Genomic DNA, 25782 nt, shown 5'->3' on the forward strand with positions numbered 1-25782 from the left:
AGTATTATTTGATTTTTATAATAACTCCATGAAAAAAAAATATTTTGTGGACACATGAATCAAGTAAATTTCTAAGGTCAATAAATAGTAAAGTTTAATCTTAAACTATGGTCTTTGCTGACAATATATATATATACTCTCTCCAAATCATTAGTTATATTAAGTTGGTTTTCTATTTAATTATTTTGAAAAAATTATGGCATAAATTCCCATTGTAAACCAGAAATATTAACAAGCATGCATCACTAATCTCTGCCATAATACTTATTTGCTTTGTAGTCACTTCCTTTCAATTTGATCAATATCTGTCTATTCAGTCTTATGTTGCCAACTCCTGGGGATAATGAGAAGTAGAACAGGGTGGAGGAAAAGGACTTGAAATTGTTATCTTAACTAAGCCAAGTTTGGAGCTCCACCCATTTGAAGAAGCAAAATCTAGGCAATGTTTATTACTGTAAGTTAAAAAATTCAAAAGAATAAACATTTGTCAAAATTTGAACTATAACTTTGCTGAAATTTGTTTTTATCAATGTTTACATAAAACCATTTTGTTTCCAGTTTGGTTAAATTACTCCAAATATTAACCATTTCCAAAAGTCTTTCATGACAACAAGCTATAACCACAGTTGACCTAAGTCTCCTCACTCCCATGTCCTGCTGGCTTCAGTAATCAATTTTCATTCTCACTGGACCATATATAAAGTAAATCTCAATCACCAAATTATTAATAAGTCTCTACAATATGTTCCTTTAGATCCTGAAGATAAATTAGAAAGAATTTTAGATCAGCATTAACTCCAGGGGAGAACTGACTTGCCCAAAGTCACACAGTAAGTTAATGGCAGACTTGTTTAATGTCACCTCTCTTAATATTATATCATTGCTCTTGCTGTCACTAGAGCGAAAATAGCTCCACTTGTCTGTGAACTAGACAGTAAGGTTTACTGAACACTTAATGGGAGTGAGCATTAGACTAACGTTCTCTCTACTTTCATGGCAAGGTTTTTGAAATAGAGCCTCCTCCACTGCACCCTTCTTGATTGAACAGAAATGAGTACAAATTGCCTTGCCCTACTTCTCATTCCAGAGGGCAACTTGCATTTCCACTGTGTGAGAAATCACAGGAAGCTCTAGCAAGGCTTTGGATAATTCTAGAGCCTAATATATGACTACTGACTTCTCTGAATATAACTTTTCAGAAACATTTAATGTAGTTTATGTTCTTTCTACTAACCTTATGTAAACACTTGTTTATTAACTTTGTGTTTTGGCAAAGCCTAAGGAACACAACTTATTTTCTCTGGAAGAACAGTTTAACTCAAGTTGACCATGGGAGACAGTCTACCATATGTACAACAGAGACTCGGAGGAATATCAGCAATCCCCAGTCTGAAATTCTCTTTCTACAATGGAGGAAATGATTGCACAGAGAGGTTAATGACTTGCATAAGTAGCCTTGTTAGGAGCAGAGTCTAGATCCTGTCTTCCACTTCTCATGATAACACATATTTCCAATTGTATGTTATCATTTTGAATATAACAAATGCAATAAAGTATATATAAAATGTCAATCACTTCATATTTCTTTTTACTATTGATTCTTTTGGCAAATGCCAATTGTTCATCTACAACACAGTTCATTCAGAACATAGACTTTGCAGTTAAAACTCCTGGGTTTGAATGACTCTTCCACAATATTAGGTTATGCATGAAAGACGTTAAATAAAACACAGGTACAAAACGTTCTGTAGACTGCTATATATATCAGATAAATACTATTTCTACATAGTACATAGTACATAAAGCAGGGTATATGTTTATAACACATTTGAGCCTTCATTTATAAGCTAAAAATCAACTATTTAATTTTATGCAAGGTACCATTTGTTGTAAGATATAGTATTTTATATAGTAATTATAGGTCAAAAAAGAATAATATTTAACCATGACATAATGCTAAAATGCAACCAAGAGCAGACGTGAATATCTGAGACATAATGAAATGTGAAGAAATGTGTCATAGAATTTATAAATTGTTCTCTATTTTCCTCTATTTTCTTTCTCTTTCTCTTAGAGAGAGAGAGATAACTACAAGAAGAAGCTATGTTTCGGGCACTATATTCACTAATTTTACATGCAGAATCTCATTCAATCCTCACAACTGCTCTTTGAGTTAGTTGCTTTTTTGTTTGTTTTGTTTTTTTAGATTAAGGACCTGATATCAAGATTTTTGAAAGACTACATTCTTTCAATAAGAATAATAAATACATGGTGCCAATCATTGGTTAAGCGGTCACAGTTCCACTAGGTGACTTGTGGATATATCAGTACTGCCTTCAGGTACGTTAACTTTGGTTGAGGAATCAAGCCATACACACCTGAATGGGCCATAATTTCACATCTTAACATACCTCGGTCCAAGATCACCTTGCCTAATGTTCTTTTGTAATGACAAAATGAGTGAATTAACTAAAGTACATATATTTTGGGTGATTGAACCCACGCATAGAATACAGAATCTGAAACAGAGATTTGCTTCAAAGGACGGCAAATGAGAATGAGCCCAACCTTCCTTTGTTTACAAGAAATAAAGAAAAAAAGAAAAAACAGTAAACTTAAAACTAGAGTCTTACATTTTGATTACACTAGTTTCTGCATTTATTTTCTTTGACTTCTGTCTTCCAGAAACAATAAAATCAGTTAAATCTTGAAGATGGGAAAGTTTTCACTATACACAAGAGGTATTCAAATTTCTTCAATTGGATGATTAGGGAATAGGAATGTTTTAGTTCTCTTTCTTTGTTTTTTTTTTTTTTTTTTTTTTTTTTTTTTTTTAACACCATGGACAATTTTTAGCAAGTTTAATTGGGTTTTGCGAGTTAATTGGGTTTTATGCATTACCATTCATGTGTTTATTTAAAAAAATTAAAAAGAGAAAAGAAAGAAAAGACACACACATATCAAACTGGTATGCATGCCAGACTATCACAGAGAATTCAAACTGAATTGGGAGCTTTTGCACTTGGGAACCTATTTACTGAAGCGGAAAGCATCTTCTGTGTGAATAAGTTTCCCCAAAATATCTTGGCATAAATGTATGTACACTCATTGAAGATAGCATGCTATGAATCTCCTTGCTTGTCAAGTTCTAAAAACTATACTGCAAGCTACTCCTCATGGCATTACTTTATTTTGAAATACTTGTGATGTTTATTCAAAATTCCACAACAATATTTTTAAGTTAATTAATCATCATTTTCAAATTTTCATTTGCTAATATCATTTGTTCTGATAGGTTTTTGAAATCAGAACTTCTCTAAACATCAATTTATATTATATAAATATATCTTGTAAGATTGTTCAAACTCATCCATTAATCTCAGTTTACACATGTAAATTATTCAGACTTCTATTTTACTTACCAACTAAAGATATAAGGAGGGATTATGTAAATCTAAAAATTATTTGAGAACCTCAATTAATTTGTCCTAGGTAGGCCATTCCCAGGTGATTCTAGTGTGCTTTTCAGGTTTAGAAACTACTGACTGATACAATGAAAGGTTGCTTATTATGAAGGCTACTAGATAATAGAGGTGTATTTTGTGGAAGTTAATGTAATGATGCAGCTGAATTACGGCAAAGATTGTAATCAGGATACAAAAAGGATTGGGAGGACCTTGGATGTCTTTTCTCTATTCTCTTTGCTTCTCTTTTCTTGTTACCTTTACTCTCTAAGATTGTTCTGCCACTTAGTCCACACAATTGAAATAAGGCTGCCAATGATTCAGAAATTGAAGATTTAGCCAGGACTATTCTGTAGCATCTCAGTCTCTATTGCAAATTGATGAGAGAATGTTATTAAGTATTATTGAATCACATATGTACCCTTAGAACACTCAACTTTAGCTTAAGGCCTGCGTCATATTTTGTTAAGTGGCTCTCTTTCTTACGAGTATAGGTAAGTAGATAGAGATAGATGCCAAGAGACTATAGGCAACCCCAATGCTGATTTAAAAAAAAAAAAAAAAAAAGCCTACTATTTTACCTTGAATGCTCAGTATTATGGATATAGTGGAGCATTAGAACCTGGAGTACATAGATTTTGATTCTAAGCATGCATAAAAGGCAATTTGAAAACTCACCTAAACTACTAATCCCATCAATATTCTATCACTTATTCTTCATAAAGCCAAATGATGCTCTTCAATTGAACACTGACTTCTCTCTAATGATCACTTTAATTATCACTGATATATCAGTGATAAATTTCTCCTCTGTAACTATTTTAAATTACTGATTATGTCACTTAAGTAGTACTTTTCATTTTGTCCCCTTATGATATTATTATTTATAATTGTAATATGTTTTTCCTATTCAGTCTTTTAAAATGATAGTCTCAAGGTAATAGGAAAATATAAATAACACCTAAGTAACATTCCATTCAGTCAATTTTGGTAGACTTCTTTAAAGGAAAGTAATTAGGAATCATAAATACAAAATTAAGTCTGAAAAGTAATATTTATTTACGTAAAGTTATAAAACCAGAAAATTAAAATTTTAAAAAATATGGAAAATATCAATATTACAAAAAATGAGACATCACTTTTAAAATAAATTATATCTTATAATACTTTATAATATTTTAAAAGTTTAAATTACTTTATTTCTACATATTTTGACTCTCATTCCTTGACTACCTCTTCCTATGTCATAATTTTAATGTTCTATGTAGAGACTAGAAAGATGATTTATTTCTTCTAGCATGCTTGATTAAATGTTTCTTATTTACATAACATATAGTAGTCTAATATAGTGAATTATTTAGTAATAGAGTTCTATAACAAAGTTATGAGCTAAAATCACACAAAAATTTGATAAACTATGTTTTGTATTATTTCAACCAAAAAGTGGGGGCTTTGATTATGTAATATTAGTAAGTGCACAGAACATAATTTCATCAATCTATATATAATTATAATGAACCAATAAAATTTTAAAAATTAAAGTTGACTAACAAAAAATATCCTCTATACTATTTTGGAGACTCACAGAAGAACTTAATTATGAAAAATCTGTCTCTGAGAAGTGATACTGTAGTAAAAAGGTTAGAATAAGTGATATTGCTGTTGATAAAAGTCTCTTCTGTTTTATTTGCTTCATTATAAAGTGAATATTACTTCTTGATTAAAATATATAAGATTAATAAAAATATAAAATTAAAATAAACATTGTGCCCATAGAAAGGTGGGAGGATATTTGGTGCAATAACTATATAGTGCTTTATCAATAACATACCTGACATGAAAGAACTTCTGCAGAGTAGGAAAAAATTAAAACTAGTTTCTCTGCTTGTAACTTTACAGGTCTGGTGATTGAAAGAATTTCCTAGGTTGGTTTCTCCCTCTCTATGTTTCCTAACTTTCCATTACCCACATACTTTGTTGCCAGTCTCCTATGGACAAGTTAGCTTTGCAATAGGACCTCTTGGTCTAAACCTTCACTTCACAACAGTAAGTCATTGTGATCAGTAGAGATATTCTCAAAATTTGTCCACAGCAGTTGGATTATAATGATCTTTTTTATGGTTTGGATGTGAGGAGTCTCCTAAAAGCTCATGTGTGAGATGATGCAAGAAAATTTAGAGGTGAAATGATTGGGTTATGAGAGTCTTAACCCAATCAACTTATAAATCCCCTGATTGGGATTAAGTGAGAGGAAACTGCAGGCACCCTACGGTGTGACTTGAGAAGATGGTTTCCTGAGGGGCATGCCGTTGAAGTATTTATTTTGTGAGCTGAGTTTATTCTCTCTCTCTCTGCTTCACGATGGCCATGTCCTGAGCTAATTTTCTCCACCACACTCATCTGCTCTGATGTTCTGCCACACCTCAGGCCCTGAGAAATGGAGTTGGCCATCTGTGGACTGATACCTCTGAAACATGAGCCCCCAAATAAACTTTTCCTCCTCTAATTGTTCTTGTCAGGTCTTTTCATCAGAGCACTGAAAAGCTAACTAAAACAATCTTGACCAGGGACTACAAGTACATGATATGTCACAAACTCAAAATCATTATATCCCTCTTCAACTTCCTCATAGCTGATCCTTCCAAATGTTAGCATTCACTCCAATATTCCAGCTCACAAGAACAAAACTGACTGAAGAAATATTGAATAGGAAGAGACAGGAGTTAGTTGATTGTAATTGGCAAAAACATAGGATCACTTAAAAAAATTGCTCTGGATTCTGTTTATGACTTTCAGGGGCTTGTGTAAGTGAAGGGCTACTTACAAAATTTTGAATTATAAGATTCATTAGTTTTATAGAATATCTTCTCTAGAACTAGCCTCTTCCCCTTGCCCAACTGGATGGAAGCATGTATTAATGGAGAATGAATAAATAAATATGATAGATTTCTGATCAGTTCAGGATATTCTGTAGTGTGAATTGGAAAATGGGGAGTAAGATTTGGAATGTGGCATCTGGTGCTTCCTCCTCCACTTTCTATTAAGTAGGATACTAAGAATAATGCGAAACCCGTGTGATAATCACCACTTTTTACACGAGGGAGATTTCAAATATCGTTGGTAAAGGTCAGTTTTAATTGCATGATAATGTAAAGATGACATAAGAATGGAAATGGAAGATTGAAATCAAAACAAAACACCCTAGAGCTGAAATTTATAATTGGGGAATTAGTTCAAGAATAATGATTTCTTAAATCAGGAGTTAAGGGTGATGGACTATGGCCAAGACTAAATATTGTCATACCAACAGGAAAGAGAGAAAAAGTAACATAATAAAGCAAGGGGAAAAAAACCCTACAAGCATGGAATTGGATCATTAAATCAAGAAGATTAGAAATAATGGTCAAAAAATATCAAGAAGGAAGTGAAAAAGAGGTTGAGTGCAGCATGATCTTTTTGTATAAATTCCAGTCCTCTCATAAACCTGATAATCCAGGTACATAATAAAAGATGCTTTATGAAAAGGAATTCATCAATTTGTTAATGCATTGCCAGTTGTATATTAGTTTCCTACTATTTGTTAATCACTACATTTCTCTTTGCAGTTACAACTCATGAAGAAACTAGCATTATGTCAATCTAGATGGCCGTATTTGGCCTTCCAAAATGACAGAGAGAAATATGAAGCCTGAAAATGTCCATGAAAGTAAATACATAGTAAAAATCTAGATCTTTTAGCAAAAACTTAAAATGCCAGAGTTCATTGACATATTGTCTTAGAAAGAGTACTTGGCATTATCAAATGGATTCCAAAGACACATAGTTTTAGAATGAGAGGGATTTTCCTTTTGCTTGTGTGTGGGAGGAGAAGAGAACTTTATAAATTTATTCTTAAATAGCTAAAAATAATATTGAGAATACATATATATATATATATATATACTTTTTTTTTTTTTTTTGCAGTGCTGGGGAATCAAACCCAGGGCCTTGTGCTTGCAAGGCAAGCACTCTACCAACCGAGCTATCTCCCCAGCCCTATTTCTATATATTCTTAGGAATTAATGTATAACCTTAAAAATAGAATTGTACAGATGTGATGATGTTAAATTTTAAATTTACTTAATATCTAAAATTTTTATTGTACTCTTGTTTATAAACTCCACTAACAAATTAAAAAAAAAAAAAACCTCAAACATTAAAAGCAGGCAAGACAAAATTCTAATTATCTTTTGCTACAAAGAGCCATATGTTGCTGCTTTAACATCAGAAAAGACAATGAAGACCATTGAGATTTTAAACAAAACTTTGGTAAATCTAGCTGGGGTGAAAAAATTAAATTGGTCAATTAGTTTCATAATGAATCTATTTATGATATATTTAATCATGCCAAAATATTTACTACTCAGCATTAGCACCCATCAATGCAAAATGAAGATGTGATATATCATTTTAATACTAAATATACTTGTTTATCCAGCTGTGGGCCTCAGATAATTTGAAAACTTTTTGTGCAGGATTTGAGTTTTGTATAGGGGAGAAGATGGAGGAAGAGAAAGACAGATGGAACCCCTTACCAAGCAACCAGATGTTTAATCTGGCACTTTGCATAAAAAGTTAAATGAATATTAAAAATGGATTGTGTACATGCACTTTGAATAAAACAATCTTTAAGCCTTCCTTTATGATTTAGTGATGTCTTGCAGAGAAAAAAAATTAAAGTTCAAGTCTCTTCAAGAATTTTAAGATAAATATGCATCTGATTTTCTTTTGGGAAATATTGTATTCTATATATGTATTTTCAGCTATTATAAAAACCTGAAAAGAAATTTTTATCAACCACTGAACACTAGTGTGCTCCACTTTCCTTGGATTGAAAGTAGCTGGGACTCTTGAAGCCAGAATTAAAGACAGGCAGGCAGTGTAGATAGAAGATTGGGTTGGATTGAGAAATTGGAGACTGCTTTGGATCTGGGAAGTTGGAGACCACCCCTGGGAGATTGGAATGTCAATGTCGCCAGAGCGCTTTGATTACGGAGATTACCTGCCTATACTACCCTCCAAAAAGGTTAGGAACAGGGAATTGTTAATGCCTCTTGGGCTGCTTCCTGCCTGGATCACTCCATTTGGCCTTCCCCTCTGTCCATCTGCTCCTCGCCTTTTGGCCATCCACTGGCATCCCCTTGGTCTAGTCACATATGCAGGAAGGAGAGAGATAAGTGGGGGAGAGGGCAGGAGAACAAAGAAAGTAAAAGTCTATAAGTAAGAGGGGCAGAGCGCTCCCACTATTTTTGGGATACCAGAATACCAGCTATGGCCCCCTTCTCCACTTGGGAGGAGAAGGAGGAGACTTCTCCTCCTGGGACAAATCTGTGTTACTACTTTTAAGTGAAACCTGTGTTATATGCTTTCCTCAGTGTTCTTCTCTAATGTTTAGACTTTAACATTTGAGGAAACAGAACTCTGTCACCAATAACTGGTGGCATCACTCCTGGCCTCAGGTAAAAAACAAACGACCAAAATAAGAACCAAACAGAGATTGAGATCCTGCATGTTTTAGGTTCTAAACCTGTGTTTTAGTCATCTCTTTTGCTACAGTGACTAAAGGACCTGACCAGCACAATCGCAGAGGAGAAAAGGCTTATTTAAGGGCTCACAGTTTCAGAGGTCTTAATCCATAGGGGGCTAACTCCATTCCTTGGGGCTCAAGGTAAGGCAGAAGAATATCATGGTGAATGAGTGTGGCAGAGGGAACAGATCACATCACGATCAGAAAGGAGAACGAGGTCTCTACTTGCCAGATACAAATATATACCCCAAAGCCATGCCTCAATTCTCACTGCCTCCAGCCACGCCCTACCACTTCAATTACCACTTAGTTAATCCCTTTGAGGGGATTAACTTACTAATTGGGTTAAGACTTTTATAACCCATTTTTTTCTCCTCTGAACCTCACATGTGAGATTTTGGGGGATACCTCACATCCAAACCATGACAACCTCTACTAACAAATCCACAATCCAAGTATCCGTTGTTCGAAGTCACAGAGTCTTTCGGTGACTTCCTTTAATGATGAAAAATTTGAAACAATCTGTTTCTTCAAGTTGAAGCTTCTATTTGAGACCTGTACAATCAATATAGTTGAAAGAGCATGAGAAGTCTGTATCAAGATAATCTCAATGAAGGATCATTAACAACATATCCTAAGGCATTTTTACAGATCTGAACCTTATTTTCTGAGGTTTTTTCAATCCAAAGCTATAATCAATTTTGAAAAAAAGGAATAGTTATTTCAGAGTTTTTTTAGAATAGCCTAGAAGTGAAAAAATATTGATTTTTTTGGTAGAATTTATCAATTTTTATTGAGATATTTCCGTACTGTCTAGATTTGTAGCCATGATGGGCACTTTGTTTTGCTAAATAATTTATCTGATTTGATTTCTACCCCATATTCTGGTTTTCAGCATTTAAAACATTTTTGACTTCTTCAAGTAATTTCTCTGTCTTAAACATTTTTGAATTTGTGGGGACTGCAACTCAAATGACTGCCTTTCTATGGATAGACACATATAAACTGAGGTGTGAGAAATACTTCATAGCATGGTCAGTCTCAGTATAGATATTAAGGTAGTGAATCGTGTCTTTGTTATTTTCTAGGTTCTATACTTTGTACCTTCTTTATAGCCGGAAGCTTCCTGTCTTCTGCCAAAACTACCAAAATGCACTTCCTATTCTCTATTGAAAGCCCACCAGAGGCCCAACCTGACAGCAGGACACCATGCTCCACAATTTACAAGGTTCATACACTCTAGAGTTGCCTTTCAGATTCTATCTTCACTTCTATTCCTCCATCATTGAATATTCCATCTTCTTGGGGGAATTTTAGTTACCTGCCAGTATAAATGAGCCATATTAAATAGTTAATTCACACATTAAAAGATGAGTGATTCATACCCAATCTTTCCTGTCAAATTGATATCTGAACTGAGTTTATTTTCAAACTATATTCGTCAGGTAGATTATAAAGTGTGTTTTTATGGAAAATATTTTCAGAAGACTTTAAAATTAAATTATAGAAACAAATGAACAATTCATAGTATTGACAAATTTTTACTTCAGACAGACAGGTTTTGAGTAGTTTTCCAAATGTGGCATATCTCCAAAATATATTTTGCCTTATTAGATATTCTTATTTCTCTTCTGTTCTTGCTTAACTTGGAAAAAAAAAAAAAAAAAAACTGTACCCAGAATATAAGCCAGCAAAGTCTCTTGAGAACTAATCATGTTCCCCCACCTCTGAGCAAAGCCCTCTGGAACCCCAAAAACCACTGAGGGAAAGGTCAATAGCCAATCACAGGAGGACTTCTACTTCTTAGAAAATCACTAAAGAATGCTACTACCAGCTAACAATAATAAAAACATAAAACAATCTTCCTAATCTGCTGAACATCAACAATTAGTTTTTTAAATTATTTTCAAAATAAAAATTATAGCAAAGTAATGCTTAAGAAATTAATGGGAAAAACAATGTGGAAACCTTAGGCATGACAAGCTTCTGAAGAAATTCTTCAAATAATGTATTTTTAATATGAAATTTCCTGTATATTAATGGATGATGATACTCAAGAAACTGAAGGCATTCCTTGAATGAGGGAAGCCTCTGCCCTCCATTTGAACAGAGTAAATCTTCAGACTTTACCTGTTACCAGACCATGCTACTGGATGTTGACATTTCTTCAATTCCTTCCCTAAGTGAAGTCAGAATTCCACCTTTATCAGTCAATCAATCTGCCAGCAGAGACTTTTGTCCTCCCCCTGTATTCTCTAAGTTAATTCAGACTTCATAGACTACTAAGTGAGAGCCGGGCAATAGGGAGCTGAGCAAAAAGGCCACCTTTCTCATGTTTTTATACTCTAAAAATGCCTGTCTACGTGATGATCATTGCCACTTATTAACAAGCATCCAATGTCAGAGTACATTCAGTATGGGATATAAAGACATCCCTGGACTTATTAACTTGCATTCCTGAGCTTTGAGGGAAAAAATTTTAACATTTTGGTCACTAGAGGAAATAACAAGAAAAAACAATTATTACTGAAGGCTAATACAAATTCAATTTTAAAAATAATGCTGAATATTCTTAATATTTAATAATATTTTGCTTATCCTTCAAAACTGCTTGTGATTAAGATTTTGGTTTAAGAAATGCTTATTAAATAAAACATTACATCTCTGAAAATTTGCATTTTTAGTCAGTTACATCTTTTAATAGGAAAGAAACTATTTGACTTTTGAAAGAAAGGTAATTAAAAGAAATTATTCCCAAATTTTGTTATCATCTCTTTCCCCTGGAAAGAAATTTGCTTTTGTGGGCACCAAAAATTCCATTTCATACAAGTTTTTGTAAAACTCTTCCTAATTTTTTTTTTTTTTTGTTTACTTCTGGGGTGAAATAGTTATTGATAGTTATGGTTTGAATATGAGGTGTGGCATAAAAGCTTATGTGTGAGACAATGCAGGAATGTTCAGATGTGATATGATTGAATTATGAGAGTAAAAACCCAATCAATGGATTACTTCATTTGATTGATAATTTGAATAGATTATTGGGAGGTAACTGTAGGCAGATAGGCTGGAGGAAGGTCACTGAGATGTGCTATTGGGGATTATATTATTCATGACTCCTCACACACTCTCCCTCTGCTTGCTGGCTGTCATGAACTAAGCAGCTTTCTTCCCTCATTCCCTTCTGCCATGATGTTTTGTTTTACCTTGTGTCCAGAGTAATGCAATTAACTGACCAAGGACTGAACACATGTGCTGAAAATCTGACTAGCACGTCAGTTGTTTTGTTCTTTGATGGTTGGTTTTATCAAGAGATATGCTATGTGAAAGATAATTGTATACTCATCTTTTCCTTTTAAAATGTAATCACATACTTATAAGTGATTAGGAATTACAGAGCAGACCAGCGTGTAGCTCAGAACACTTGCTTAGCATGAGTAAGGCTTTGGATTGAATCCCCAGCACCAAAATGAAAAAGAAAGAATTTACAGAGAAAAAAGGCACTATTCAAATTCCAAAACAATAATACAAAATTATGCCTTTGGTTTTGCAGATGACTATCTCATCTATTTTGTGAAGGATCAGGCTGGGGAATATAACTTAACACTGAGGGGTTGCCTCTAGATTAAGGAGACTGATTTGTACACCTATTCCATCAAGCAGCAGTAACTTGTTCCATTGGGAGAGTGTTTGCATCAGCTTTTTCGCTATTGTGAGTAAATGATCTCACCAGCACAATTATAGAGAAGGAAAGGTTCATTTGAGGGCTCAGGGTTTCAGAGGTCTTAGTACACAGAAGGCCAGCTCCATTCCTCAGGGTTCCAGGTGAGGCAGGACATCATGGCGGAGGAGTGTGGCAGAGGGAAGCAGCTTGCCTCATCAGGAAGCAGAGCAAGACAGAGAGAGAGTCCACTCTCCAGATACAAAATATATATCCCAAAGCCATCCCTAATTCCCATCTCCTCCAGCCACACCCTACCAATTCAATTAATCCCAGCAGGGATTAATTCACTGGTTGGGTTAAGACTCTTACAACTCAATCATTTCTCCTCTGAAACTTCCTGCATTGTCTCACATGTGAGCTTTTGCGGGATACTTCACATCCAAATCATAACAGAGAGGGAAAGTCCCATTTCAATTAAAAGCAACATTGAGATTTGTTGAGAATTATCATCTTTATATTTCTTTCTTAATACAACTTTGCAGGATAACTGGCATTATACCAGTCCATAGTAACTGTCCTTTACATGGTCATTAATCTTAGTTGTGGCAGCAACGTAAACATGTGAATTTCAATATGTCTCATGCCTCAAGATCAACTGTGTATCTTACGTCTACAGAAAGGAATGATTTTGTGATACATCAGGTAACGTCAGCTCCACCGAATAGAGAACCTGCTGGTCTGTTCCTCCATACTGTCTTTTTCTATGCCTAGAACTAAGTCTCATCCATGGCATATCCTGAAGAAGTATTTCCTAGGAATATGGGAATGAATGAAGGTAAATTCCCAAGTTATTTATGTCATCTCTCAGAATTACTTCATGCTACTCTTGATTGAACACCTAAAGAATGATCCTGAATCTCCCACTGCTCAAGCAGCCCACAGGAAGTTCCATTCACATGATTGTGGGAGAAGGACCCTTTAGGAGAGAGTAGGATGGGAAAACTTCTATAAGTAAAGAAAGTGCTTAATCTTCTTAGCCTGGGGATTTGCATGTTGATCCTACAAGCATACCTTACCCTCTCCTGCTTATTTTAGCATTTCTTAGAGGAAAGTGCCACACGCATAGTCTTATTTTTAAATTTAAAGGTAAGTACCATGCACAGGTGACAGGCACGCTAGGATTTGGATGGATTTAAAATGTTAATATGTAGAGAATTATGGATATTAAACAGAAGCCGGAAACTTGGGCCCTTAGTTTTGCTCACTCTGCAAGACTAATCAGATGACATTTCTCAAGTTATTGATGTATAAAATGAGATTTCCCTACTATAGCTCCTTCTGTGTAAAAATACTCACTATGATTTAGGTTGAAATGAGAACCATACAATGTGTAATGTGCAATTAAAATAAGGTAATACCATGAATTATCCAACAATTTTTAGACACTGTATTCATGATTTGTTCTTTCTCATTTCTCCTGAAGGAATGGCATGCTGCTGATAAAGCGTTTTCTAAACCTTCAGTTAAAATAAATAATGACTAAGTATCACAATATAAATTCTATCATATGAGAAATTCAGTAGATTAATTTTTAGATAAATAAATGTCATTATGAATGAGCATAATTTAAAATCAGATTGATTTTATTATAGCTTTAGAAAATATATACCTAAAAAACAATGAAGAAAAATTATTATAGGATGATAGCAACAGCCACATATTTGCAACTCTGTTATTCCATGCCCCCAAATCAACAAATATATCAATTGAGTATATCTTCTGAATATAAGATTAAAAAATAAAAATCAATTGTACTTCTATATAGTACCAGTAAACACTAGTAAATTAGATTTTTAAAAATATAGCTTTTAACAACAAAAATATTCAATTTTGAGAAATAAATCTAACCTAGGTATAGAATCTCTGTTCTGAAATCTATAAAACATGACCAAGAATAATTAACAAAAGTTTATTTGTATACCTTCTTTGGAGAAATGGCTGTTCAAGTGCTTTGTCCACTTTTTAAATTGGGCTATTTGGGATTTAGTTATTGAGTTGAAGGAGTCATTAATATATTTTTAAAACTAATTTCTTATCAGGTACATTCTGTAGGTAGCTAAAAATTATGTGAAAAGATGCTCAATATCATTCATTATCAGAGAAATACAAATAAATATTACACTGACATATCACCTCAGAGTGATTAGAATGGCCATCTGTAAAAGAAAGAAAGAAAAGAAACCAACTATGGATAATGATGTGGAGAAATTGGAAAACTTGTATCCTGGTGATAGGAATGTAAAACAGTTCAGAATCTGTGAAAACAGTATGGATATGCTTCAAAAATAAAAAAAAAAAATAGAAATATCATATGATCTAGTAATTACACTTCTTGGTATATAACCAAAATAAATGAAATCAAGATCTTGAAGAGATGTCTGTACTCCCATGTTAATTGCATCATTATTTGCAGCAGGCAAGATATGGAAAACATTGGAGTGCCTATTGACAGATGAATGAATAAAAAAGTTGGTACATACATTCAAGGGAATATTATTTAGCCCTTAAAAGAAGGAAATACTGCCATTTGGGATAAAATGAATGAATCTGAAAAACTTTCTTCAGTTGAAAGATTAAACTTCCCATTTATGCCAAGTGAAATAAACAGACACAAAAGGACAACCACGATTCCAACTCTAAGTGGTATCTAAATAGATCCATAAAAGCAAAGAAACAGCAATAGTTGTCAGGGGCTGAGGAAATGAAGAGTTACAATTTACTAATTGAAAAGTTTTAAGAATAAGTAAGTTCTAAAGATGCCGTGTAGAACAGGGAGCTTATGGTTAATAATATGGCATTCTATATTTCCAAATTTTTCAAGAGAACAGATTCCATACTGAATAGTTTTTACAGTGCAATAAAAGAAAAAGAAAAAGGAAATATAAAAACAAAGGACACAGGGAAACTCTGGAAGATGTTAGGCTAGTATGTGACATCGGTTATGGTGATGGTGTTACAGCGCTTGTATGTGACAAGCACTCATCAAATTGTGCACATTAAAATGAATAGTACTTTATACAATAATTGTACATCAGTAAAACTGTTTTAAAAACAAATAATCAAATAAGTAAACATTTAAAGTCTGATATTAAGGGAGAAATATAATGAATTATGACAATAACATTGATAATATGTTTTCTCCAAATGGAAACTGAAACAATGAAACATCTGTTATGCACCTAATACTGATCATGATTTGCAGCAACCCCAAGAGACGCTTTATTTTATCCTCCCTGAGATGGAGATTGTCTGCTGCCTAACAATACCTGTAATCATAATGCTCAAGGTCCTCAAAGGTACCCTCTAGACTGGAAACCTGGATACAAGTATGAATAAGAGTTTAGTCTGTTATTCAGCCATTGATAAGAGGGAAAGGGACAGAATTGCAATATTTTTCTATTGATTCCTCGCCTTTCATTTTTTTTTCTACAAGCAGGTGTGAAATACGAGTTTGACACGCAGACTGTGTGACTTATTGTATGTGTGGGGACATGCACACATGTTAATAGCAGGATATTTGTCATGAAATTATTAGGAAGTCATCTCCTGATTTCTTCATGTGCAGATGTGGAGGTTGAAGGAGGACATCCTTCCTGCAACAATGTTTTTCTTGAAGTACCATGTCAGCTACACTTCTAATAAGTGGGGAAGAATCCATATTCATGTCAGTTCTCAAAAAACAATTTCTACTTTCCACAAACAGTTAACTGTCTCCATGAACAAAATGTTAATTGAACTCAAGAATAAAAACACATACACACACACACACACACACAAATATGGAAAAAAAAAAGAGGAGAGATGAAGCTGTTTCTAGGTCATGGCTAAAGCAGAACGACAGCATCTTACAAAATTCTTCAGAATTATCTACTATTCATATACATTGCTCAAAACTGATTACATACAGACTAATAATTAAATGAGGTATGAGGATGTTTTCCCCCTATACCTCCACGTGGGTAACATGAAATGACAGAGAGAAAAAAAAGTAATCAAGATACTGACCAGAAAGGACAAGAACAATGTGTCAGAAGAGTGAATGAAAGTTTCCTGCCAGATTTTAGAAAGATGGAAAAGTGGTAAATGACCATAAAGTCAAGGCAGTTAAACATGTTTCTGTAGAGGCAAATACCTTCAAGATGTGACACTATTAGCTCTGAAGATGGACCAAGAATCTCAGAGCCTAATGGCACTGTGGCGCTTACCTTGGCATGTGAGATGCACAGATTACATTAGTGTGTGTAAACGGTCTTCTGGATCTGATCTCTGCCTCACACAAGAGATGGTTATTCTTCCTCTTCAGCATCAGGAGAGTCAAAGTGTATTACTCTATAGAGCAAAAAAGCAAAGAGATGTCCCTAAGAGGAAGAGAAGCAGCAGAGACTGAAAGAACAAATTTTGTGAAAGTATTCGTCATGAACTACAGACCCTCAGCATCCTCCTACCTCACCCCTACTACTTTCAATGAAGATTGCCATCCAAGCAAATTACATCTCCATTCTCAGGAGATGCAGGCAAGAGATGGAAGACTTGCGCTAAAGAAACTGAATGACCCATCCAGAAAAAAAATATTTTTCAAACTGAATTTGCATCTTATTGCATTCATTTCAAGTGTTACCTGTTACCTAGAAGTAATATTTTTCCTGGTACCTCTGATCAATGACACTGATACTGACATGTTTTCCAGAAGGGCACACTGACCATGAAGCTGCTGTAGACATTGCAGTTATCTGCCCTACAGCACCAACACACTCACTTGCTCTAAATGGATGCTAATAAATATTTTCTGAGTCTATTAACAAATTCTGCCACATACTTGTCAAATCCCTGTTATCAAAAATCACGAAGTGTTGGGAGAAACTTCTGTAGGTCAACTAATATGTTCCCTGGGCACAGTAATTTCTAAACCAAGTTTTCTATCACATTTCTGCACAATGTCAAAATACAAGTGAACAAACCCACATGGAACTTTAGGGCTTTTATATTTTGCTTCAGTGAAGCTAAACCAAATTATTTAATAGCTTAAAGTCAATCTCCTATCTTTTCAAAATTTTAGCATCAGCATTCATGAAAGGTTTCGGTAGAGTTTCAGTCTAACAACTAAAAAAGACACTGGTAGTCTGTGTATCCATGGAAATAGGAAATGAGTCGAGTTTTTGATAAGATTTTGCTATCTTTGGGATAGGTCATAATGACACCTAGTGAAAGGAAATGCAGGACAGAAAAGGGCCTCAAGCAAGCCTGTCCTCATTAATTTTATCTCAACTTCATTGCTCTCATTTGTCATTGGCAGTGCATTCTTTAACACTTCAGCTCCATGAGAAAATATCCAATTGCTTCTAAAATTTATTTGAAGTTTTGTCTTTTATGAACTATTTTGATAACTCACTTTCTATTTACAAGAAACAGTTAAAGAAATCTAAATAAATTTGTTTCTTATTATAGTTGATTTTTCAGTTTTAGAATACATTATTGTACTTCTTTTCCCTGGTTTCCTTAGTATAGCAGTCATCTTTCTAAAGCTTCCCAGTTATATATACTGCCTCATTGATTCCTATGAGAATTAAATAAAATAAAGTGCAAAAAGTGCTCAGCACAGTGCTCATATGAGTAAGTGCAATATTATCCAGTAGCATTTTGGGTAGCTATAATATTATCTTTCAGTTTCATGTATTTTACATTTAATGTCTATGACAAAACAATATTCTATATTTGGATTAAAGCATGTAGAATCATGAGAAAATGATTTTTCTTTCAACATGATTTGTTTATGAGAGCTAATTATTAAACATCAAAGTTTAAGTTCACATAGTTAAACAGTTTTGAGTAAACTTATTTTCCTATTTACTTTTCAAAAATTGAAATTGAATACATTTAAGGTATACAGTTGATATCAAAGCATGTACAGACCAAATGTTTTCTCTGATATGTGGATGTTAATTCACCATAAGGGGGTGGGCTAGCGAAGAATAGAGTTACTTTATATTAGAGGGGAGTGAAGGAAGGGGAAGGGGTTTTGGTGTAAGAAGGATAGTAGATTAAAACAAACATTATTACTCTATGTACATATATGACTGTATGACTGATGTGATCCTATAATATATATAATCAGAAAAATGAGAAATTAGACTCCATTTATGTATGACCTATCAAAATGTATAAATGCATTCTACTGTCAAGTACAACTAATTAGAAGAAATAAAAAATTAATTAAAAAACATATACAGTAAAATTATCAGTAAAATCATACTAATTAATGGAATCCCCTATAGACATAATTGTGCATGTGCACATGTGTATGTGTTGAGAATCCATAGGGTCTACTTTCTTAGAATTTCAAATAGTAGGATTTTGTTAAATATAGCCTTATGTTACACTTTAGATTTCAAGATCTCATGTTTACTGAAATTCTGTATGAAATATTATACCATTTCATCCATCCCCAACCCAGTTGACCACTACTGTGCTCTTTGCTTCTGAGATGCAAGAAGATACCTTATAGGAGAAGAATCATTCTTTTTTTTTTTTTTTTTCTTTTGTGGTGCTGGGGATTGAACCCAGGGCCTTGTGCTTGTGAGGCAAGCACTCTACCAACTGAGCTATCTCCCCAGCCCAAGGAATCATTCTTGATGAATCTCATTTCCCCTTGCATTCCCTTTCCTTTCCCTCCTCCCTCCCAGATCCACTTACTCTACTCTGCCCTCACAATTTCTTTATCTACACATCCATCACCAGGACAGACACTTAGATTGTTTCCAAATCTTGGCTTTTAGGAATAGCCACTGACTAATACTGCAAGGAACAAGGGGATGCAGATATATCTTTGAGACCCTACTTTCAGTATTTTGAATGTATACTTGGAAAGCATTGCTGGATCATGTGATGATTTTTCCAATATTTTAGGAATTTCCATGCTGTTTTTCATAATGACTCCACCAAATTACTTTATCAACAAGAAGTTACAAAGTTTCCTTGCTCCATTGTGTCCCATTACCTTTTAAAATACTACCTGTTGCTGCCTGTTGTTTGACTTTGAAAAAATTCCATTAGGAAGTATTAGTCTCTTTTATTCCCTAAAACTTGATACAGAAAAATACACAATTCATGTAATTCAGGTGAATCAGTTTTTTACTTAAATATGCTCATTAGTAGTTCTTAGAATATAGAATTTAGCTGTTCTTAGAATATTTACTTACTTTCTCTTGCTCGGTTTAATTTCTTCCGTAAAACTAAACACACTTTCACTTGTCTTTTATAATTAGAGTTACCAAACATCCTCATCTACCTTGGACACACCCATTCATTTCCATTCTATTTTCATGGTATTCCCTCTAGTTTGAATTTGCACATGATTTTCAATATTTTAACAAGGTATGATAATGAAAAGCTGCATTAATTTATGTCACTAAGGCTTTGGCAGATCTCCACACATTGACTTTAAGTTTCTGCCTTGTTCTGGACATTCTCAATTTAAAACTTAGTGAAGTCTGTAAAACTACCAGTGATAACTAATGCCTCTTTTCTGAGATCATCTCAAATTCAGTGCAGTATTATGTGCATTTATTATACACACACACACACACACACACATTCATACACTATGTATACAGATAGAAAATGAGAGAGAGAGAGAGTGTTTGCTCATAAAATGAACATATTAAGAATGATCGTACATATTACTAAATATAATACCAGGGATTGTTTAAGAACCATAGAAAGAATTTGCCCATACTTGTCAATATATAAAATACTTGAAAACATTAAAGATAGCATAGATGTTTTAGTTAAAAAACCCACTTCCCTCCAACATTTTCCCTGCTGACACACACTTTGTTCTGCCTTATTCTTGAAGTAAATATATGTTACATTAAAATATTTTTTCAGAATCACCACTTCTCCAGAATTTCCTCAGTGTCTTCTTCCTAAACTAACCTAACAATTTAAATCTGCATAAAGCTATTATTACATACTGCTTTTTTATTAGAGCATCATAATTATATGTAGTAGTTGAGTTCGTCCCAACAGAATCATACATGTAAGAAATTCAATTTCAGTTCATGATCCCACCTTTTTTCTTACTCTCCACCTCCCCTCATTTTCCTTCCTCCATATACTGATCTTCCTTTAACTCATCTATATTTTACTCATTCTTGCTACTTATACATAAAAGTGAAATTCCCTGTGGTATATTTATATATTCACATAGCATGAGTTTTAAAAATTTGTTCCACATTTTCTTCCCTTTCCTGTTCCTCTCTCCTCTCAATCTCCTTCTACTCTACTCATTTCCCTAAATCTTTATGATATCTGGTCCTCTCCTCCTTCTTTCTCTTATTTTACTCTACCTCCCACATTTAAGAGAAAACATAAGATCCTTGATTTTCTGAGTCTGGCTTATTTTACTTAGCATGATGTTCACCAATTCCATTCATTTACCAGCAAATGCCATAATTTCAATCGTCTTTATGACTAAAACTCCATTGTGTATATGTACCACAGTTTCTTAATTCATTCATTTATTGATGGTCATCTGAGTTGATTCTACAATTTGCCTATTGTGAATTGTGCTGCTATAAACAATGAGGTGGATATATTGCTATAGTATGCTGATTTTAGCCCTTCTGGATAAATACCAAGGAGTGGGACAGATGGTTCATTAGGCGGTTCTATTCCTAGTTTTTTGAGGAGTCTCCTTCCTGCTCTCCCAAGTGATGTACTAGTCTGCAGTCTCACTGAAAATATAGAATATACCTTTTCTCCCACATCCTCATCAACCGTTATCACTGTTTGTGTTTTTGACATTTACTATTCTGACTGTAGTGAGATAAAATATTTGATTCTTTTGGTGTTTGGTTTTTTAAGTTCTTTATGTTTTCTGTATATAAATCCCCTGTCAGAGGAGCAGCTGGCAAAGATTTTCATCTGTTCTGTGGCCTCTCCCTTCACTCTCTTAATCATTTCCTCCGTGTGTAAAAATTTTGTTTGTTTTGTTTTGTTTTAATTTGACAGCTTCCAACTTCTGGATGCTTGGTTTCAATCACTGAGTTACACAAGTCTTGTTAAAGAAGTGAGGGCCAAAATCAACATGATGGAGTGTTGACCTTGTTTTCTTCAAGCAAGAGCAAGATTCCTGGTTTAATTCCTTAGTCCTCCATCCATTTTGATTTGTCTTTTATGCAGGGTGAGAGATAGTATTCTTCTGCATATGGTTATTCAAATTTCCTAGCACCATTTGTTAAAAAGGCAGCCTTTTCTCTAACATATATTTTTGTCACCTTTGGCTATAAATATATGAATTTGTCTTGGTGTCTTCAATTCTGTTCCATTGTCTTTGATGCCAATACCAGGGTGCTTCTGTTACTAAAGCTCTAATAAAATTTCAGATCAGGTAATGCCTTCTGCATCACTCTTCTTGCTCAGTATTGCTTTGGCTATTCTGGGTCACTTATTTTTTTAAAATGAATCTAAGAATCATGTTTTTCTAATTGGTATTTTGATGGGGATTGCATTGAATCCGTATATTGCTTTTGATGGTAAGGCCATTTTGACAATATTAATTCTGTCTATCCAAGAACATGTAGGTCTTTCCATCTTTGAGTGTCTTCTTCAATTTATTTCTCAGCATTCTATAATTTTTATTGTAGAGATCTGTCAGTTGCTAAGATAAATTAATTCTCAAGTACTTTATTTTATCTTATTTTACTTAGGCTATTGCGAATGGAATATTTTACTGATTTATTCCTCAGCAGAATCACAAGAATTGATTTATGGGGATTGATCTTGTATCTGACTATTTTGATGAACTCATTTATCAGCTTTTGAAGTCATGGTGGAGTTTTAGAGTCTTCTAGATATAGGATTATGTCATCAGCAAACAGATAGTTTGACTTCTTTTTCCTAATTGTATCCCTTTAATTTTCTTCCCTTGACTGATTGTTCTTGCTAGTGTTTTGAGAACTATATTAAATAGAAGTAGTGAGAATGGCATCCTTGTCCTGTTTCTAATTTTAGAGAAAACATTTTCAGTTTCTCTCCATTCAGTATTATGTTGGTTTTAGATTTGTCATAAATAGACTTTATAATGTTGAGGTGATTTTTTTCCCTATACCTCACTTCTCCTCTTTAACATGAATGGCTCCTGGATTTTTCCAAAGTTTTTTTCTGCATCTATTGAGATGATCATGCGATTCTTGTCCATAATTCTATTTAAGAGGTGAGTTACACTTATTGATTTGCACCCCAAAGATGGAACTCACTTGTTTGTGGTGTACTGTCTTTTCTATGTGTTTTTTTTTTTTTAATGTGATTTGCTAACATTTTATTAAGTATTTTTGCATCTATGTTCAAGAAGGATATGGGTCTATAGTTTTCTTTCCTTGATGTGTTTTTGTCTGGTTTTGGTGTCAGTGTTATACTGACTTCAAAGAATGTATTTGGGAGTGTTGCCTCCCTTTCAATTTCATGGACTAATTTGAGAAAGACTGGTAATAGTGTTAAAGGTCTGTTGAAATTTAGCTGAGAATCCATCTGATTCTGGGATTTTCTTTGTTGGAAGAATTCTAATAGAATTTGTTATTTTATCACTGGATAATAGCCTGTTTAGGTTATATATCTTCCTGGTTCAACTTGGGAAGGTGATATATGCCTAAAAATTTTTCAATGTCATATAGATTTTCCAGTTTTTTAGAGCATAAATCTTCAAAGTGTTTTCTAATAATCCTCTTGATTTCAGAAATGTCTGTGGTTATATTTATTTTTTTCATATTTAATGTGTTGATTTGGGTCTTCTCTCTGTTTTGGTTAGTTTGGTTAAGAGTTTATCATCTTACTTATATTTTTAGGAAATAGTTGTTCGCTACATTGATCCTGGGTGCTATTTTTATTCTCAATTTCATTAATTTTGGCTCTTCTCTTAATTATTTCCTGTCTTCAACTGATTTGGGCACGGATTTGTTATTCCTTTTCCAAGGTTATGCTTAAGTTTCTTTATTCAGGATCTCTGTTTTTCCAATGTAGAACTTCAATGCTGTATATGTTCCTCTTAGAACCACTTTCATACAATCACAGAGATTTTGGTATATCTTATCTCTGATCTTATTTAGTTTTAAATAAATAAAACTTCTCTCATTTCTTCTTTGATCTATTCATGTTATTGAATCTCCTGTATTTATATAGTTTCCTATAATTTTTCTGACTTGATCTCTTGTTTCACTCCATTATGATCCAATAAGATGCACAGGATTATATTGATTTTTTTTGTATTTTCTAGGAATTACATTGTGACTTAGAACATGGCCTATCTTGGGAAAGGTTGCATGAGTCAATGAGAGGAATGTAAATTTATTGTTTTAGCATGGAATACTCTCTAAATGTCTATTAGGTTCGTTTGATTTATAGTATTATTTAGATTGGAAATATCTTTATTGATTTCATGTTTGATTACTTGTATATTGGTGATATGGATGTGTTGAAATCACCTAGTATCATTGTACAGTGGTCTTAGTTTTAATATCAAAGAGTATTTTTTATGTAATTGATTGTGCTGACATGTAGGGCATACATATTTACTATTGTTTTTTCTTCTTGCTAGATTGTTCCTTTTACTAGAATGTATAGTGCTCTTCTTTGTCTCTTGTGATTAGTTTTTGCTTGAAGTCTTTTTTGTTTGATGTGAGATTAGCTACTCCAGCTTGTTTTCTAACTTCCATGGTGTGGAATATTATTTTCATCTTTTCACCTTCAACCTGTGAGTTTCTTTGCCTAAGAGATGAGTCTCTTGCAAATGGCATATATTCGAGTCTCATTTCTTGATCCATTTCCCTAATCAGTGTCTTTTAATTGGGGTGTTGAGACCATTTTGATTCTGTGTTATTATGGATATGTTTGTGGTTTCCTGACATTTTGATTTTTTTGCTATATTTAATTCTGTCTTGATTCTCATTTAGTTGATTACTCTTCTATTGATCTTTCTCTATTTGGAACTTTGAGATTTATTTGTGGGTTCCTCTATGTGAAGTTTGAGTATTTTCTGTAGTGCTATCTTGGTGGTCATGAATTTTTTTAGTTTGTCCTTATCATGGAAGAATTTTATTTCCTCCTCAAAATTGATAGAGAGCTGTATAATTCAGTATTCACTAGAGGAACAAAATTAACAGGAAGTATGATTATAAAAAGGAGATTTATTAGATTGGCTTACCCAACCAAAAGCTGGGTCGTACACAATGGCTGTCTGTAGGCTAGAGAGTTGGAAGAACCAGTAGTTGTGCAGTTCAAGAGGTGGAAGCCCCAGAACAAGAAGGATAAACAATGCTATCCTAGTCCAAGACCAAGGCTTCTGGAAACTACCTGGAGAACACTGGCAGAGTCAGCTTTGGAAGAGTAAAGAAGCCAGAGTCCGATATCCTCAGATGATTGAAGTAGTAATCAAGAACCCATTCAAGAAGAGTTGAGCTTGCATCTGCATCTGATTCCTTATTCTTCCAACTTTTATTCCATCCAAGCCACCATCCTATTGGGCAGTACTGTCCACACTTAGGGAAGGTCTCCACTTTAGTTCACTGTCCCACATTCCAATCATTCCTAGACATGCTCTCACTGACACAACACCCAGAAGCCTCTTAATCATGGCATCTCTTAATCCAATCACATTGACAATTCAAAATAACCACTACAAGAGCTTTGCTGGGTAAAATGATCTTGACTGGCAACTATTAATTTTTAGTGCTTGGAATATCTCATTCCAAGTCCTGCTTGATTGTAGGGTATACATTGAGAAGTAAGAAGTGAGTCATATAGCTTTGCCTGTAAATGTGGACTAATGGTTCTCTCCTTCAGTTTTCAATAATCTTTCATTGTTGTCTATGTTAAAGATTTTGATTATGATAGCCTGGAGAGCTTCTTTTCTGATATGGTCTATTTGAGGTCCTGTGTGTATACTGTTTGTGGATGTCTACCTCACTTCTGATAGAGGAAAAGTTTTTTGTTACTACCTAATTGAAAATATTCTTAATGCCTTTAGCCTGTATCTCCAT

Source organism: Sciurus vulgaris (assembly GCF_902686455.1).
Source record: "Sciurus vulgaris genome assembly, chromosome: 3".
NCBI lineage: Eukaryota > Metazoa > Chordata > Mammalia > Rodentia > Sciuridae > Sciurus > Sciurus vulgaris.